The sequence below is a fragment of the Coregonus lavaretus genome (assembly GCF_964263955.1).
Source record: "Coregonus lavaretus genome assembly, contig: HAP1_SCAFFOLD_1208, whole genome shotgun sequence".
In the NCBI taxonomy this organism is placed as follows: Eukaryota; Metazoa; Chordata; class Actinopteri; order Salmoniformes; family Salmonidae; genus Coregonus; species Coregonus lavaretus.
This window is the reverse complement of record NW_028156415.1, coordinates 79219-98840: the sequence shown is the minus strand read 5'-3', so window position 1 is coordinate 98840 and position 19622 is coordinate 79219.

The window sequence follows — 19622 nt, the reverse complement described above, 5'->3', positions numbered from 1 at the left end:
CATCTCCGCAAACCACGGAGCCCCCGGGCGATCGGGCGCTATCAGTATCACTGACAGCCCCTCTGACCTCACCCTGGCTAGCAGTGGGAGAATGCAAGACAGCGGAGGGAATGCATACAGGAGAACTTTCGGCCACGGGTAGTGCGCGAATGCGTCTCTTCCCAGTGGTGGCTCGTCCTGTTCCCTCAGAGAGAACCATAGGGGACATTGCGCGTTCACGCGTGACGCGAACAGATCCACCTCGGCTCTCCCGAACTGTTCCCAAATTCGGAGAACAATGTCCGGATGCAGACACCACTCGTCGTCTCGAGGACCCCCTCTTGACATGAGGTCTGCCCCTACGTTCAAGTAGCCCGGAATGTGTGCTGCTCTCAATGAGCGAAGGTGCTCGTGAGCCCACAGCCACAATTCCTCTGCCGCCCGATGGAGAGCAGGAGACCTGACTCCACCCTGGCGATTTATGTGGGCTACTGTGGTCTGGTTGTCTGACCAGACCAGCACATCGCGACCCCGAAGGGTAGGCACGAAGTGGGTCAGAACCAGTCGAACCGTTTCCAACTCCAAGAGGTTTATGTGACGACCTGATTGAGGCCATGCACCTCCTATCGCTTGAGTCTGACATGTCCCTCCCCATCCAGTCAGAGAAGCATCTGTAAATACTGGAATGTAGGATGACACCTTGCCCATCGGGACTCCGTGCGTGAGAACGCTCGGATTCCTCCAATAGTCCAGGTCTGCTCTTAGCGAGAGAGGAACCACCACCAACCGATGACGTTGACGCACTGGGTCTAGTCTTAGTTGGGCGAACCATCGCTGTATTCTGCGCATGTGCAGGAGTCCCAGCGGTACCACAGAGTGGGCTGACGACATGAGACCCAAAAGTGACATGATCGACAGCGCCGTCACTGTGTGATTCGGACAACACTTCCTCAGGGCTAGCAACAATGCTACCCTTCGAGGGTCCGAAATTCGAGCCCTCATCATTACAGTGTCTAGCTGTAGCCCCAGGTAGACAATCTGATGACTGGGCCAGGGTGCGCTCTTTTTCCAATTCACAGCGAACCCCAGACGCGTGAGATGAATCACTGTCTGTGTTGTGTGAATGAACGCCAGCTCTGCTGACGGGGCGAGAACCAGTAGGTCGTCTAGGTAGGCTAATAGCCTTATCCCTTGACGACGCAGCGGTTCCAATGCCGCCTCCACACATTTGGAAAACGTTTGAGGTGCCAGGGCGTACCCGAATGGCATCCTCGTGAACTCGTACGCCACCCCTTGAAAGGCGAACTGCAGAAACTTCCTGTGACGCGATTGTATTGGCACATGGAAGTACGCGTCCTTTAGGTCTATGCTTGTACAAAAGTCTCCTTTCTGGACACATTCCAGTAGACGTTTTGTCATCAGCATTCGGAAGGGTCGTTTGGTTATGCTCTCGTTGAGAGTGCGTAAATCCAAAATCGGCCTCACTCCCCCCGTCTTTTTGGGCACTAGGAAATAAGGCGAATACAGCCCTTTGTTCCTTTGCTCCCGGGGAACTACTGTGACCGCCTCCTTCGCCAAAAGTTCCGTAATCTCTGACATCAGAGCGGCTACTTTGTCCGGCGTTTTCATCACCGTCTCCACCACTCCCCTGAACGGGGGTGGGGTTCGATGGAATTGGAGGGCATAACCCTTCTGCAACGTCTGTTCTAGCCAGCGTGAGAGGGTACAGCTTCGTTGCCACTGCCAGCAATGCAGAGAAAGCGGGCGCGCACGAAGCTGTGGTGCATCCAGTAGGAAGGACCTGTATTCCTCTATGGCCCTCGCCGCCGCTATTCCCCAGCACTGGGTTGGTGCAATAGCCCAAGGCGGGCCCCCCTCGAAAGGGAGAGGAAACATCAGCTCGTTCTGAGGGAATCGGAGGCCTTGATACGTCAGTTACATCCGTAACTCTAGTATTCCGGCCCTCCGTGAACGCAGCACGGTTTTGAGCTGCCCTGACTGAGGTGTTAACCTGAGGCAGAGCGCCCTCCCCGGATAGCAATTGCGTCATCATGTCATTGTCTGACTGAGACTGCTGCTTGTCATGAGATCCGTCCACTGCAGTACTCAACAGAGTCTGGAAAGTGTGGTCTCTAACTGGTACCACAAGGTGGCGCCACAATACCTCTTTTTCACTGGTCTCATGAAGCTGCTCAACAGCACACTCTGGGTGTGGTGAGCTGCACTCAGAGTAATGGGTATTGTTACGTTCTGAATTAGCCGGGGGCGCCCATACATTGGTTACACCTGTAACTCTAGTATTCCCGCCCTCCGTGAACATCGCACGGGTCTGAACTGCGCTGGCTGAGGCGTTAGCCTGAAGCAAGGCGTCATTCCCAGCTAGCGGCTGCGTCTTCATGTCATATTTAGACTGAGACGGCTGCCTGCTATGTGAGACCTTTACTACAGAGCTCCTAGGAGTCTGCAGTAAAATATCTTTATTAGGTGAGCTAAGGCTACGCCTTGCTACCTTTTTCTCTTTCCTCTCCTGAGTGTGTTCAACTACGCACCCTTAGTCCGAACGCAGAGAGGCCGCTGCGAAGGACAGGGCTGCTGACGTAACAGAGCCCGTGTCGTCATCGCATAAGGAGCCTTCAGACCTCGTACTCCCCATAGGGAAGGGGGTCTTGAAGGTTGGCGCCAGAGGGTCGGATTGTTCCATTGGAACATCCATCTCTGCGTCTCTCTCTTTGTCATCCCCTGAGCCAGCACTGTCCGACGACGCCTCTGAAGCAGAGGCGAGAAGAGACAGTACATCCTCTAGGGGGATATCCTCCCTAAAGAACGCCCCAACGCTGCTTCCTCACCTTCATAGGAAGGAGGGCGCAGGAGGCGCAATTAGGGGGATTGCCGGTCCCTTCCTTGGCATGCTGCGGCCCCAAACACACGAAACAAAGGTCGTGGGGGTCCGCAGATGCCATGGAGGAGCATCGGCACTGAGCCCTGAAAAGGGCTTTTGGGGGTGGAAAATCTCCTGGCGTGCTCATTTTAGAAGATTTCTTCCTGAGTCTTCTCTTCTCTTCTTGGCTTCTTCAGTCTAGTCGTCCAGTCGCTGAAGATAATGGGAGGCTGATTGAGGGGAGGCGTCCCCTCTTATAGGGACACCTGTGCTCCCATTGGCTGCAGGTGTGTGCATAATTTTGCTTCAGGCTGTTACTGCCTTAGGGCAGAGGGTAAACCACTAGGAGCAGAGCTCCCCTATGGGGCGGAGCTCCACGATATAGAACTTAGTCCTGCGAGTCAAGCGGCTAACTGTCAATGATATATTATTGTTGTGTACTATAAGACCTATATATACAGTAAATTAGGTCTGTTTAAAAAAAATAATACTCTCTCTGTCTGTAGGACACTGGTGGACTGTCAGCTCTCAGATCTTCGTGAGGAGGACAACAGACATGTCACCTGTGCACCAGGCAGTCAATAGAAGCTGTCCCCCCATGGTGTCAAAGACAGACAGGGGCTGGAGAGACAGGACCACATGCTGCCGAGGGACAATCACGTCCTCATCCTCACAGCCTAGGTGAACGTCAATGTACTGGAGGACTACTCTAGAAATTGTTGGCTTTTTTTTTTTTTTTACAGGAAGGATAGAAAGGAGTATATGACGTGATTTGTTTGTGTTGCACCAGAATGCAAGATCGTAGGGGAGCAAAATGGTGTTAGGTTGTGGTACTCCAGTGGGTGACCCATTGCAGACACAGGCACTAGTAAAGGGACTCCTAGTCTTCACCCAGTAGCTCAGATTGTCACTGGTCATAGTAAAGGGACTCCTAGTCGTCACCCAGTAACTCAGATTGTCACTGGGGTCATTTAGCCCCCCCTTGCATGCTTTTCATTTGTTCCAATTCTGACTCATCATGTAATAGGCTATAGGCCTAGTCGAATGTATGCACAGAATAAATTGAAGTTGTTAAAAGCCAATTATTGTTGTCATATGCCTTATTATCAGATTTTGTAATTCAGATGTTCTATGTGACTTGCACTGTGTTTTCAGGTTTGAATGAGACGATGTATTGCTCTCAATAAAGTTATTTCAATAACGCTCTTGATGTACTCATGCTTTATTACTTGTTTATGTATTTCCTTATCATATGTAAGACTAATTGCTATTTGTAATGTGTTTTGGTGCAGATATGTGTTTAATGTACTATCCAGATAGGAAATAGTCTGATAACGAAACATTCCATAGAATCCTAGAAAAATACCACCCTTCTCTAAAAACGGCTGTAACTCATTCACAGTAAAATGTATTGCTATTCTGATTTTAGTTCTTCAATCTCCTTACACAAGAAGGACATTATCTTCATTAGGAAGCTGTGTAAATGGCAGTTGGTTGGGGAAAAAAGCCTTGATTTTCGTATAAGATTTTTTTTTAAATCACAGGTGTTTTTTCTTGACTGATTGCCATTTGTTTGATGTGGTGCTATTGTATGTCGTATCATTTGATAGGGCTGTTTCTCAGCTTTCGCAATATGTACAGTGCATTCGGAAAGTATTCAGACCCCTTGACATTTTCCACATTTTGTTACTTTACAGCCTTATTCTAAAAATGGGATTAAACCGTTTTTTTCCCCCTCATCAATCTACACACAATACCCCGTAATGACAAAGAAAAAACAGGTTTTTAGAAATGTTTGCACATTTATTTATTTTCAGACCCTTTACTCAGTACTTTGTTGAAGCACCTTTGGCAGCGATTACAGCCTCGAGTCTTCTTGGGTGTGACGCTACAAGCTTGGTACACCTGTATTTGGGGAGTTTCTCCCATTCTTCTCTGATGATCCTCTCAAGCTCTATCAGGTTGGATGGGGAGCGTCGCTGCACAGCTATTTTCAGGTCTTTCCAGAGATGTTCGATCGAGTTCAAGTCCAGGCTCTGGCTGGGCCACTCAAGGACATTCAGAGACTTGTCCTGAAGCATCAGTGAAAAGCACTATGCTGTTCATTCAGAAATGTGTTCTGGGAATTGATGAGGGGGGTAAATTAATAACAAATGTTGTACTAATAGCAACCTTTTTGCTGTAGAGAGGGATAAGGGAGACCAGAGATTTCTGTGACTTTTAAAGTCAATAAAATTAATTTGTGACTTTACAAGTTTGCTACTCAATGTTATTTGTATTATTCGTTGTCCTGGTGGAAGGTGAACCTTCATCCCAGTCGGAGGTTCTGAGCACTCTGGAGCAGGTTTTCATCAAGGATCTCTCTGTACTTTGCTCCGTTCATCTTTCCCTCGATCCTGACTAGTTTCCCAGTCCCTGCCGCTGAAAAACATCCCCACAGCATGATGCTGCCACCACCATGCTTCACCATAGGGATGGTACCAGGTTTCCTCCAGACATGACGCTTGGCATTCAGGCTAAATAGTTGAATCTTGGTTTCATCAGACCAGAGAATCTTGTTTCTCATGGTCTGAGAGTCCGTTAGGTGCCTTTTGGCAAACTCCAAGCGGGCTGTCATTTGCCTTTTACTGAGGAGTGGCTTCCGTATGGCCACTCTACCATAAAGGCCTGATTGGTGGAGTGCTGCAGAGATTGTTGTCCTTCTGGAAGGTTCTCCCATCTCCACAGAGGAACTCTGGAGCTCTGTCAGAGTGACCATCGGGCTCTTGGTCACCTCCCTGACCAAGGCCCTTCTCCCCCAATTGTTCAGTTTGGCCGGGCAGCCAGCTCTAGGAAGAGGCCACTGTGTTCTTGGGGACCTTCAATGCTGCAGAAATGTTTTGGTACCCTTCCCCAGATCTGTGCCTAAACACAATCCTGTCTCGGAGCTCTACGGACAATTCATTCGATCTCATGGCTTGGTTTTTGCTCTGACATGCACTGTCAACTGTGGGACCTTATATACACACCGGTGTGTGCCTTTCCAAATCATGTCCAATCAATTGAATTTACCACAGGTGGACTCCAATCAAGTTGTAGAAACATCTCAAGGATGATCAATGGAAACAGGATGCACATGCGCTCAATTGAGTCTCATAGCAAAGGGTCTGAATACTTTTGTAAATAAGGTATTTTTTATTTTATTTTATTTTTTATAAATGTGCAAACATTTCTAAAAACCTGTTTTCGCTTTGTCATTATGGGCTATTGTGTGTAGATTGATGAGAAGAAAAAAACATTTAATCAATTCTAGAATAAGGCTGTAATTTAACAAAATGTGGGAAAAGGGAAGGGGTCTGAATACTTTCCGAATGCACTGTATCATGTTTTCATATATGGTTAGACACCAGCACCTTTTGCTCATTAATGACACAGAGTTCATGGTCTTTCAGACAGTTTTGGGACTCAGCCATTTATTTGAAATCCTGCCAGTGATGCAACAATGCCAATATGGTGAGTTACAGTTATGGTTAGCTGGTGTTCTAAAGCCTAGTGTTTCCATTCCCCTTTAAACAATAAAAGCTCATTTGCCAACATTTCTCAAAATTGATATACAGTGGGGAAAAAAAGTATTTAGTCAGCCACCAATTGTGCAAGTTCTCCCACTTAAAAAGATGAGAGAGGCCTGTAATTTTCATCATAGGTACACGTCAACTATGACAGACAAATTAAGGGAAAAAAATCCAGAAAATCACATTGTAGGATTTTTAATGAATTTATTTGCAAATTATGGTGGAAAATTAGTATTTGGTCACCTACAAACAAGCAAGATTTCTGGCTCTCACAGACCTGTAACTTCTTCTTTAAGAGGCTCCTCTGTCCTCCACTCGTTACCTGTATTAATGGCACCTGTTTGAACTTGTTATCAGTATAAAAGACACCTGTCCACAACCTCAAACAGTCACACTCCAAACCCCACTATGGCCAAGACCAAAGAGCTGTCAAAGGACACCAGAAACAAAATTGTAGACCTGCACCAGGCTGGGAAGACTGAATCTGCAATAGGTAAGCAGCTTGGTTTGAAGAAATCAACTGTGGGAGCAATTATTAGGAAATGGAAGACATACAAGACCACTGATAATCTCCCTCGATCTGGGGCTCCACGCAAGATCTCACCCCGTGGGGTCAAAATGATCACAAGAACGGTGAGCAAAAATCCCAGAACCACACGGGGGGACCTAGTGAATGACCTGCAGAGAGCTGGGACCAAAGTAACAAAGCCTACCATCAGTAACACACTACGCCGCCAGGGACTCAAATCCTGCAGTGCGAGACGTGTCCCCCTGCTTAAGCCAGTACATGTCCAGGCCCGTCTGAAGTTTGCTAGAGTGCATTTGGATGATCCAGAAGAGGATTGGGAGAATGTCATATGGTCAGATGAAACCAAAATATAACATTTTGGTAAAAACTCAACTCGTCGTGTTTGGAGGACAAAGAATGCTGAGTAGCATCCAAAGAACACCATACCTACTGTGAAGCATGGGGGTGGAAACATCATGCTTTGGGGCTGTTTTTCTGCAAAGGGACCAGGACGACTGATCCGTGTAAAGGAAAGAATGAATGGGGCCATGTATCGTGAGATTTTGAGTGAAAACCTCCTTCCATCAGCAAGGGCATTGAAGATGAAACGTGGCTGCGTCTTTCAGCATGACAATGATCCCAAACACACCGCCCGGGCAACGAAGGAGTGGCTTCGTAAGAAGCATTTCAAGGTCCTGGAGTGGCCTAGCCAGTCTCCAGATCTCAACCCCATAGACAATCTTTGGAGGGAGTTGAAAGTCCGTGTTGCCCAGCGACAGCCCCAAAACATCACTGCTCTAGAGGAGATCTGCATGGAGGAATGGGCCAAAATACCAGCAACAGTGTGTGAAGACCTTGTGAAGACTTACAGAAAACGTTTGACCTGTGTCATTGCCAACAAAGGGTATATAACAAAGTATTGAGAAACTTTTGTTATTGACCAAATACTTATTTTCCACCATAATTTGCAAATAGTTTCATTAAAAATCCTACAATGTGATTTTCTGGATTTTTTTCTTCTAATTTTGTCTGTCATAGTTGACGTGTACCTATGATGAAAATTACAGGCCTCTCTCATCTTTTTAAGTGGGAGAACTTGCACAATTGGTGGCTGACTAAATACTTTTTTTCCCCACTGTATAGCATTTTGGACTGAAACCTTTCACTTATTCTGTGTACCACACAACAAGATAGTTATGTTGTGTACCAGACAGCAAGATACACTTCCTCAAATACTGTGGGCCTCTGTAGCTCAATTGGTAGAGCATGGTGCTTGTAATGCCATAGTAGTGGGTTCGATCCCCGGGACCACCCATACGTAAAAATGTATGCGCACATGACTGTAAGTCGCTTTGGATAAAAGCGTCTGCTAAATGGCATATTATTATTATTATTATTACTAAAATATGCAGAAAATAATTATTTATATAACAAATAATCAGAAATGCTTTTATTTGAACCCAGGTCTGCAGACAACACACTCTAACCTCTGACCTCTAACCTCTAACCTCTAACCTCCTGTCCCAGGTGGCTGCGGGTCGTGAGTGGTTCATCCACACCATCTACACCGTCCGCTCCAAAGACAACGCCAACCACGGCATCGGCAAGAGGAGCCTCGAGTACCACCACTCCCTGGTCGCCACGGGCAACGACCTCTCCATTACCTCAGAGGTCAAAGGTCAAGGTCACCGTGTGAGGAGGTCAGCCAGTGGATCGTTCGGAGCGGCGGTCCCCGACGTGGCCGAGGACATCGGAGCAGACGACAACCATGGCACCAACATCATGCACATCGCCCTGGACCGTACCAAGAGGAGGGCGGCGGGGGGGGGGGAGCTGTACGCCGACGGGCTGGAACCAAGGGAGCTGAACAGGGGGGATGGGGAGGAGGAACTGCTGACGGTGGTGGGTGGGCTGGTGGGAATGCTGCTCACCTTCCTCCTCATCATCATCCTCGTCCTGGCGGTCCGGTCCAGACAGAAGGGGCAGAGGGAAGAGGAGGTGAGGGGGTCGGCGAGCACGGAAGCGATGATGGTCGCGAGGATGGACGACTGCAGCAACAGCTCAGAGGTCTGAGAGAGATGGACGGACGGACGACTGCAGCAACAGCTCAGAGGTCTGAGAGAAATGGACGGATGGATGGACGGAAAAAGATTTGACAGAGTATTGAGGAGTATTTGGGCTTTTGTAATGTGTTTTTTTTTAATGTTTTTTCTACACTGTTTCTGGAGTACTTTTAAAGCCTCCATCTTGTGGCTTCTCAGTAAGTCAAGTGATTGAAAAGCTTCATCCTTGTATATTGAAACTCTCCAATTTAAAACACCTATAGAAATGTTCACTTATATATAAAAATAAAAATAAAAAACTGCTGCAACCAGTTTTGGGGTTTTAAATACATCTCTTCCTTTTGATAAATGTCATGGTTTTCCTTTTCCTTAGCTGTTGTGTTGCAAGTGCCTCAAGCAGCTACACATATACCAATTGGAGCTCTCCTTTAACAGATATCTAGTGTCTTGACCAATGGGAGCTCTCCTTCAACAGATAGCTAGTGTATTGACCAATGGGAGCTCTCCTTCAACAGATAGCTAGAGTATTGACCAATGGGAGCTCTCCTTCAACAGATAGCTAGAGTCTTGACCAATGGGGATCTCTCCTTCAACAGATAGCCAGTGTCTTGACCAATGGGGAGTTCTCATACAACAGAAAGCTATTGTCTTGACCAATGGGAGCTCTCCTTCAACAGATAGCTAGTGTATTGACCAATGGGAGCTCTCCTTCAACAGATAGCTAGTGTATTGACCAATGGGAGCTCTCCTTCAACAGATAGCTAGAGTATTGACCAATGGGAGCTCTCCTTCAACAGATAGCTAGAGTCTTGACCAATGGGGATCTCTCCTTCAACAGATAGCCAGTGTCTTGACCAATGGGGAGTTCTCATACAACAGAAAGCTATTGTCTTGACCAATGGGGAGTTCTCATACAACAGATAGCTAGTGTCTCAACCAATGGGGAACTCTCGTTCAACAGAGCGCACTACGCAGATCTCCCCATAATCCAGGCTTCACTGTATTACTGAAAGTGGCATACCTTCACCAGTCCCCAAATTCACTGTATTACTGATAGTGGAATACCTTCACCAGTCCCCAAATCAAGGTCTGTGTGTTGCTAACTGTATCACTGACTGACTGCGTCACATGCTCCTGTTGGTCACATGCTCCTATTGCTCCTGTTGGTCACATGCTCCTATTGCTCCTGTTGGTCACATGCTCCTATTGCTCCTGTTGGTCACATGCTCCTGTTGCTCCTGTTGGTCACATGCTCCTGTTGCTCCTGTTGGTCACATGCTCCTGTTGCTCCTGTTGGTCACATGCTCCTGTTGGTCACATGCTCCTGTTGGTCACATGCTCCTATTGCTCCTGTTGGTCACACGCTCCAATTGCTCCTGTTGGTCACATGCTCCTATTGCTCCTGTTGGTCACATGCTCCTATTGCTCCTGTTGGTCACATGCTCCTATTGCTCCTGTTGGTCACATGCTCCTATTGCTCATGTTGGTCACATGCTCCTGTTGCTCCTGTTGGTCACATGCTCCTGTTGCTCCTGTTGGTCACATGCTCCTGTTGGTCACATGCTCCTGTTGCTCCTGTTGGTCACATGCTCCTGTTGGTCACATGCTCCTGTTGCTCCTGTTGGTCACATGCTCCTGTTGGTCACATGCTCCTGTTGGTCACACGCTCCTGTTGCTCCTGTTGGTCAATGCTCCTGTTGGTCACACGCTCCTGTTGGTCACACGCTCCTGTTGGTCACACGCTCCTGTTGGTCACACGCTCCTGTTGGTCCTGTTGGTCACATGCTCCTGTTGTTCACACGCTCCTGTTGCTCCTGTTGGTCACACGCTCCTGTTGGTCACACGCTCCTGTTGGTCACACGCTCCTGTTGCTCCTGTTGGTCACATGCTCCTGTTGGTCACATGCTCCTGTTGGTCACATGCTCCTGTTGGTCACATGCTCCTGTTGCTCCTGTTGGTCACATTCTCCTGTTGGTCACACGCTCCTGTTGGTCACACGCTCCTGTTGGTCACACGCTCCTGTTGGTCACACGCTCCTGTTGGTCACACGCTCCTGTTGGTCACATGCTCCTGTTGGTCACACGCTCCTGTTGGTCACATGCTCCTGTTGGTCACATGCTCCTGTTGGTCACATGCTCCTGTTGCTCCTGTTGGTCACACGCTCCTGTTGGTCACACGCTCCTGTTGGTCACATGCTCCTGTTGCTCCTGTTGGTCACATGCTCCTGTCAATTAGAATTCTAATGACGTGCTCTATAGGCCCTTCCTATAGGTAATCAATTAAACTTAATTTGTGTAGCAATACAATGCCCTTCACAGGATGAAATGCACAGGGGATAAAGACATATTTTAAAAGGTCCAGAGTTCGTAGAGATGACAGGTTTGTTGCTGGGTTGTTTATTATGTAATAGAAATGTATGTGTAGAATATTTACTGTGTATTGGAAGGGTTAACATCCTCACTTCTGTCACGTTTACTACTGTGGGGACTTCGCTTAGCATTTTATTTCACTGCCTGTATCTGTTTTCATTTTCATATTGTTCAAAATACACTGGATGTTGTTTAGAAATTTTTTAACTGTGAAGTCAACACCGGATAAGTCAAGAGAGATACATTTCTTAAAGCCACAAATCTGGAATTCGTACTTGTTTTGATATTCAGCTGAGGGACGTGGCATACAGGGGACGTGAGATTTCTCAAGACTGACTTTGTGAACAGTTGGCTAGAACACAGGAGTGGTATCCTTAGACACAATACAGTATTTAATCACTCTCTACATCTGCACCTGAAGAGATTCACCACTTGTCTTCACCATGTCTGCATCACATAGGGAATAGGGTGCCATTTAGGGAATAGGGTGCCATTTAGGGAATAGGGTGCCATTTAGGGAATAGGGTGCCATTTAGGGAATAGCGTGCCATTTAGGGAATAGGGAGCCATTTAGGGAATAGGGAGCCATTTAGGGAATAGGGTGCCATTTAGGGAATAGGGTGCCATTTAGGGAATAGGGAGCCATTTAGGGAATAGGGTGCCATTTAGGGAATAGGGTGCCATTTAGGGAATAGGGTGCCATTTAGGGAATAGGGAGCCATTTAGGGAATAGGGAGCCATTTAGGGAATAGGGTGCCATTTAGGGAATAGGGAGCCATTTAGGGAATAGGGTGCCATTTAGGGAATAGGGAGCCATTTAGGGAATAGGGAGCCATTTAGGGAATAGGGTGCCATTTAGGGAATAGGGAGCCATTTAGGGAATAGGGTGCCATTTAGGGAATAGGGAGCCATTTAGGGAATAGGGAGCCATTTAGGGAATAGGGTGCCATTTAGGGAATAGGGAGCCATTTAGGGAATAGGGTGCCATTTAGGGAATAGGGTGCCATTTAGGGAATAGGGAGCCATTTAAGATGCAACCCGTTACCTTTTTCAAAACATGATATCATACCCACTATAGTGCTGTGAACGTGATGACATCATACCCACTATAGTGCTGTGAACGTGATGACATCATACCCACTATAGTGCTGTGAACGTGATGACATCATACCCACTATAGTGCTGTGAACGTGATGACATCATACCCACTATAGTGCTGTGAACGTGATGACATCATACCCACTATAGTGCTGTGAACGTGATGACATCATACCCACTATAGTGCTGTGAACGTGATGACATCATACCCACTATAGTGCTGTGAACGTGATGACATCATACCCACTATAGTGCTGTGAACGTGATGACATCATACCCACTATAGTGCTGTGAACGTGATGACATCATACCCACTATAGTGCTGTGAACGTGATGACATCGTACCCACTATAGTGCTGTGAACGTGATGACATCATACCCACTATAGTGCTGTGAACATGATGACATCATACCCACTATAGTGCTGTGAACGTGATGACATCATACCCACTATAGTGCTGTGATGACATCATACCCACTATAGTGCTGTGAACGTGATGACATCATACCCACTATAGTGCTGTGAACGTGATGACATCATACCCACTATAGTGCTGTGAACGTGATGACATCATACCCACTATAGTGCTGTGAACGTGATGACATCATACCCACTATAGTGCTGTGAACGTGTACAATACTTTTTAAACTTTTTTACACAATCGTTTTTTTCCTACATAGTGTTTGCTGTTCCACAGTATTTATCCGCTGTGTTGGTGGTGGTGCGACGGGGTCTGTGCCCTTTGTCTTGTTAAGATAAAAACAAACAACGAATCAATCAAAGTAGTGTTGCGCCGTAAACAACAGCATTTACTTTACATAAAAACAACAGTATTTACTTTATCTGGGCTTGAGTCCCAAATGGCACCCTATTCCCTATTGGCTCTGGTCTAAAGTAGTGCACTATATAGGGAACAGGGTGCCATTTGGGATGCAACCTCAACCTGAGAGTATTCTTTTGATATAGCTCACTGTAGCTGGGTCCAGTCGAATGTTTGGAGGACCGGTAATCATATCTTTCAAGTATTTGTCCATCCTTGTTGTTATCAAGGATATCTGCCAATGGATTTGTTCTGGGATTGAGGCATACTGATATTTTTTGAGTTCTCATTATTGACCAATCACAAATAGGTGTGGAAGTTAGCGATGTACCATTCTGAACCTCGGATTAGGGATAGTCAAGTCCTTTATTCACCAGACGTAGCTCTGATGCCCGTAGTCATAAAGCCTCAGAGGGTACTCATCTAGCATCAGTTTGGCCATTTAGATCGCAACGAATAAGATTACTGTCACGACTCCCTCCGAAGCTGCCTCCTCTCCTTGTTCGGTCAGGCTTCGGCGTTCGTCGTCACCGGCCTTCTAGCCACTGCCGCTCCTGTTTTCATCATTCCATTTGTTTTGTCTTGTTTTTCCACAAACATCTGGTTCATATCCCCCTCATCAGTCTCTGTATAATTATTCCCTCCGCTCCCCCCCATGTCTTTGTGTGTTATTGTTCCATGTGGAGGTGTCGCTAGCTCGTGTTGAGCATTATGTTACTTTTATCGCCGGGATATTCACCAAGTGTGTTTTGTTTTCCCCAGTGCGCATTTAAGTCGCACTGTATTTGGTTTACGCATTGCTGCGGACTGCTGTATTGGCCGAATAAACCATTATTCTTTGATTCACACGTCCTGCGCCTGGCTCTGTCACCTCCTACTCTAAGAGGCTTTATGAATATGGGCCCGGATATAGACTACATACCTGTGGGCTTGGTTCTATCACACACCTCAAATATAATTAACCAAATGCACCTTTTTTTTTTTTTTTTTATAAAAGGCACATTTCTCACATGTTTATCAATCCAAGCTATGCAATGCAATGTAATCTAGGGAGAAACACAGAATACACACCCTTAGGGGTCTGACGTGAGAGATGCTGATGTAATATAATGTTACTCCGAGTGTACGGACGACTTCAGCACCAAGGTTTAAACTTGATTTTCTATGTATATCTTTTATGAATGAGTATTTATGGTCGTATTTATGAATAACAATGTGTCTGGGAGTGGTGTGTGTGATGTCAACACGTTACTTTTTTTGTAACAACGTTTGAATCCCCAAAAATAAATATGTTCTGCAAAATGAGTAGGCTATGTTTTTTTCTTCTTTTTACAGTTCAGAATCAGTTGTGTTCTTATAGCTCTCAGGCGTGAGCAACTCCAGTCCTCGGGGACCTGATTGGTATCACACGTTTGCCCCAGCCTCAGCTGACACACCTGACTCCAACATTACACTAATCATGGTCTTCAGTTTCGAACGCAATATAGTTCCATCTGGTGTGTTAGCTAAAAGGCTGGGGGGAAAAGTGCGACACCAATCAGGCCCTGAGCACTGGAGTTGCCCAACCCTGTTCCTGGATAGCTACCCTACTGTAGGTTTTCACTCCAACCCTGTTCCTGGAGAGTTACCGTCCTGTAGGTTTCCGCTCCAACCCTGTTCCTGGAGAGCTACCGTCCTGTAGGTTTTCGCTCCAACCCTGTTCCTGGAGAGCTACCGTCCTGTAGGTTTTCGCTCCAACCCTGTTCCTGGAGAGTTACCGTCCTGTAGGTTTCCGCTCCAACCCTGTTCCTGGATAGCTACTCTCCTGTAGGTTTTAACACCAACCCTGTTCCTGGAGAGCTACCCTCCTGTAGGTTTTCGCTCCAACCCTGTTCCTGGAGAGCTACCGTCCTGTAGGTTTTAGCTCCAACCCTGTTCCTAGAGAGCTACCCTCCTGTAGGTTTTCACTCCAACCCCAGGTGCTACTAACCTGATTCATCTTATCAACCTGCTAATTACTAGAATCAGGTGTGCTAGATTAGGGTTGGAGCAAAAACCTACAGGACGGTAGCTCTCCAGGAACAGGGTTGGAGCAAAAACCTACAGGACGGTAGCTCTCCAGGAACAGGGTTGGAGCAAAAACCTACAGGACGGTAGCTCTCCAGGAACAGGGTTGGGCAGTCCTGGCCTAGGCCTACCAGTCTAGTACAACATTTAATGAATTTTACAGATCAGCAGAGAAGCCTACAACGACTTATCTATAACACTAGGTCCAATTTTTAAGACAAAAATATAAAAGTTTTTCAAATTAGCCTACATCACTGCAGTTTACAGCCTATAGACCAGGGGTATTAAACTTTACCCTACGAGGTTCGGAGCCTGCTGGTTTTCTGTTCTACCTGATAATGAATTGCACCCACCTGGTGTCCCAGGTCTAAATCAGTCCCTGATTAGAGGGGAACAATGAAAAAAATGCAGTGGAACTGGCTTTGTGGTCCAGAGTTGAGTTTGAGGGCTATAGACAATAATTGTGGACTATCTTGATAAAAAATAATACATTCCTCATTGCACTGTGTTGTTGTAGCTTAGGTAGAATGATTTTCTTAAACACAGGCCTAATCAATTGGGGAGCTTTGGTGCCTGGGATCGTAGACTGCAGCCTAGGAACACACAGATCTGCCATTTCATAATCTATTAAAAAATATATATATTGCACTGACAGGTAAATATTTGTAGCCCTAATATTTAGCTTCTTACTTCAGCTACACATATCTAGCCTCTCTCTTCCAGCTGTTCCCGTGAGCAATAGCATATTCCTCTTCACGTGAAATCCCCCAAAAAGCTATAACAAAAGCTATGATATTTTTTTTTTATATACTAGGCCTAATAGCCTATTCGAGGAAAGAAGCAAGCTTGCTCTTGCTTATTGCTGTATGTAAAACAGGCCTACAGCATAGGCCAAATTAACGGTTGGGGAAAGTTGAGGAGAAAAAGTGCATTAGTGTGATCACTTTTGGCCAGTTATGATAACATTGTTGCACTGATGCATTACAAATAGTTGCACAGGACATACAGAGAGATGAGCACTGTGAAAAAGCAGGCCCAAAGGAATTGACAACCATTACAAAAATGGAAATCACTTGCAAACCACTTGAGCAACAAGACAATTACACGCTGGGTGGGTTCTAAATTGACATATGGAATTGTTTTAAGACGGTCATACTAATTATGGGTCACTTAACTATTTGATTGTGAATTTTAGGGCCCTTTTAGGTATAAAAATATATATATACAAAAATTATTTCATAGAATATAGAATTTGGCTTTTACTACTATAGCCCAGAGAAATGTATTGAATAACACATTCATAAATGGCAATAAAAAAATACAGTCAAAAAATAAATCCTACGAAACAAGGCTTTGAAGAGTCTCCCCTTTCCATAGAGTGGTCATACGTTTGTAGCTCAAACCGTTTGGACGCTACGGACTTTTTCGTGAGAAGACCGATATCCGGGATGTCTCATGGTCTGACAAACACCGCTGTAGCTCTGCCACTTTTCAACGCAGATGCGCGTGCGACAACCATTTAGACTCTAAAATGTTCTATAGATAATATGCTTGTGTACACCATTTACCTGTTTAACAGAACGAAGAAAAATGAGACCGGAGGAGAAACTGTTAGACTTGTCACAGAAATCTTCTTCCAGTGTTGTTGATTGGAGGGGAGACGCTCATACCTCGCCCCCTGCTGGTGGCAATAGGCATAAATGATTCCCAATGGAAATCCTTGGCATGGATTCTACAAGGTTTCGAATGCATTCCATAGGGATGCTGGCCCATGTTGACTCTAATGCTTCCCACAGTTGTGTCAAGTTGGCTGGATGTCCTTTGGGTGGTGGACCATTGTTGATACACACGGAAAACTGTTGAGCGTGTGATATGATGTTTTTATGGTATAATGATGTCATGCCATAGTGTTGTGAGGACAGAGGAAGAGTTAAGAGATTAGTGGTTTGGGGCCATGAAGTCTACATTCCATTATGTCAAGGTAGATTAGTGATGTTTAGGATAGCATGAGTGATGGACAGGATACTGACTTGGGGTAAAAAGTGATGAACATCAAAGACAGGGAGTGCCCATGGAGACTTGCCAGATGTATGCCAGGAAGATGGCAATAAAGGCTATATAAGGTAGAGTGTCTTCTTTGTTAGGTAGTTCAACTGACGAAGGGCAAAGCCATGTCCGTTTGTTAGATGAACCCACGAGCTCGTGATTCAATAAATACTTGTTATGAAATCTCCACAGAATGTCTAAGTAAATTCTTGCATCCTTGATTCTTTGATACCTGAGAAACTCATCATAACAGCGTGAAAAACCCAGCAGCGTTGTAGTTCTTGACACAAACCGGTGTGCCTGGCACCTACTACCATACCCCGTTCATAGGCACTTAAATATTTTTGTCTTGCCTATCTGATTAAAGGTTTTTTATTCAAAACCATACATCACATTACACACACCATTAATTCCCAACCCCAACATCACTAAAAAGAACAATACAAAACCACCCAACACAATATATATCAAACACCAACAAAACCGAACAATAACAGCAATTACACCCCAGGGGAGCACCTTCCCTCCCCCTTTATACCCAGCTAAAAACACACACACAAATCCTAAACCCCCCTTCCACCTCTCCCGAGCAGCATGCTGCCCCCACTTCCTCTCCTCCCTCTTCATTCTCCATCCTCCTCACTATCCCCTCCACACCCCCTTCTCTCCCTGTCCTTTCCATATTCTGCCTGGCTTCCCACAACCCCTGTTTAAAGAGGCTTATGAGAAGCCAGAGCAGAAACCTGTCCCTAACCGTCCCCCTCGCTCTCCCTACACCTCTCTCTACCCTAGCCCACGTCACAACAAAATCCCCCCTCACCCTGCCTATCAACCCTCTGAATGGCACACTTACACTATCCATGTCTCAATTGTCTCAAGGCTTAAAAATCCTTCTTTAACCATTTTCCTCCCCCTTTCATCTACACTGATTGAAGTGGATTTAACAGGTGACATCAATAAGGGATCATAGCGTTCACCTGGATTCACCTGGTCAGTCAATGTCATGGAAAGAGCAGGTGTTCTTAATGTTTGTATACTCAGTGTAAACCTGCAATAGTTGTCTACGCCATCTCAATCTAATCTCAAAATGAGATGGCAAGTATCATCTACAGTAGCTACAAGAAACAATAAAGTAGTCGTATTGTTGCCTAACACCAAATGCAATTACTAAATAATTCATCGTTTGAGATTTATGTATGGTTTTTAAATATATGCCATGTAAAAATGTTTAAATAAATCTGGAATACATTTCAAAGCAATAAATGCATTAAACAAAAAACAAATGTTCTGAGTACATTTTGCATGATGAAAATACTGTACATATGCATATTGTAACGTTTTGTATGGGGGTGTGAGATTTATATATGTTTATTAAGATATTATTATTAAAATATATGATCCTATATTTTAAAATGTATGTCACTTTATATATGGGTTTTAAACATATGATCATATACTTTTAAATATATGTAATGTTCTTTGATATATATGGCCATATATAGCCATACAGTTCCTTCAGAAAGTATTCATACCCCTTGACTTGTTCCACATTTTGTTGTGTTACAGCCTGAATTCAAAATTGATTAAATTAACAATAAAATAATCAATCTACACACAATACCCCATAATGACAAAGTGAAAACATGTTTTTAGAAATGTTTGCAAATTTATTGCAAATGAAATACAGAAATGTCTCATTTACATAGGTATTCACATCCCTGAGTCAATACTTTGTAGAAGCAAGCACCTTTCGCAGTGATTACAGCTGTGAGTCTTTCTGGGTAAGTCTCTAAGAGCTTTTCACACATGGATTGTGCAACAATTGCTCATTATTATTTTAACAATTCTTCAAGCTCTGTCAAATTGGTTGTTGATCATTGCTAGACAACCATTTTCAGGTCTTGCCATAGATTTTCAAGTAGATTTAAGTCAAAACTGTAACTCGGCCACTCAAGAACATTCTCTGTCTTCTTGGTAAGCAACTCCAGTGTCTATTTGGCCTTGTGTTTGAGGTTATTGTCCTGCTGTTAATAAAAGTAAATGGAGCCGAATATATTGATAAAAGTCACCTTGTCCTAGAGAGATTTACACGTTTATCAAAACGTCACACCAGGGTAAGCCTACACGAAACACAGCCCTTATTTTAAGTGTTTCCAAAATCCCCTATGGGAAAAATGAATGGTGGAAAAACGATTGGAACCGTTTCCCTGTTTGACCGCTAGGTTTTATGGGTATTATGACTCATACTGTGGTACTCTATGGA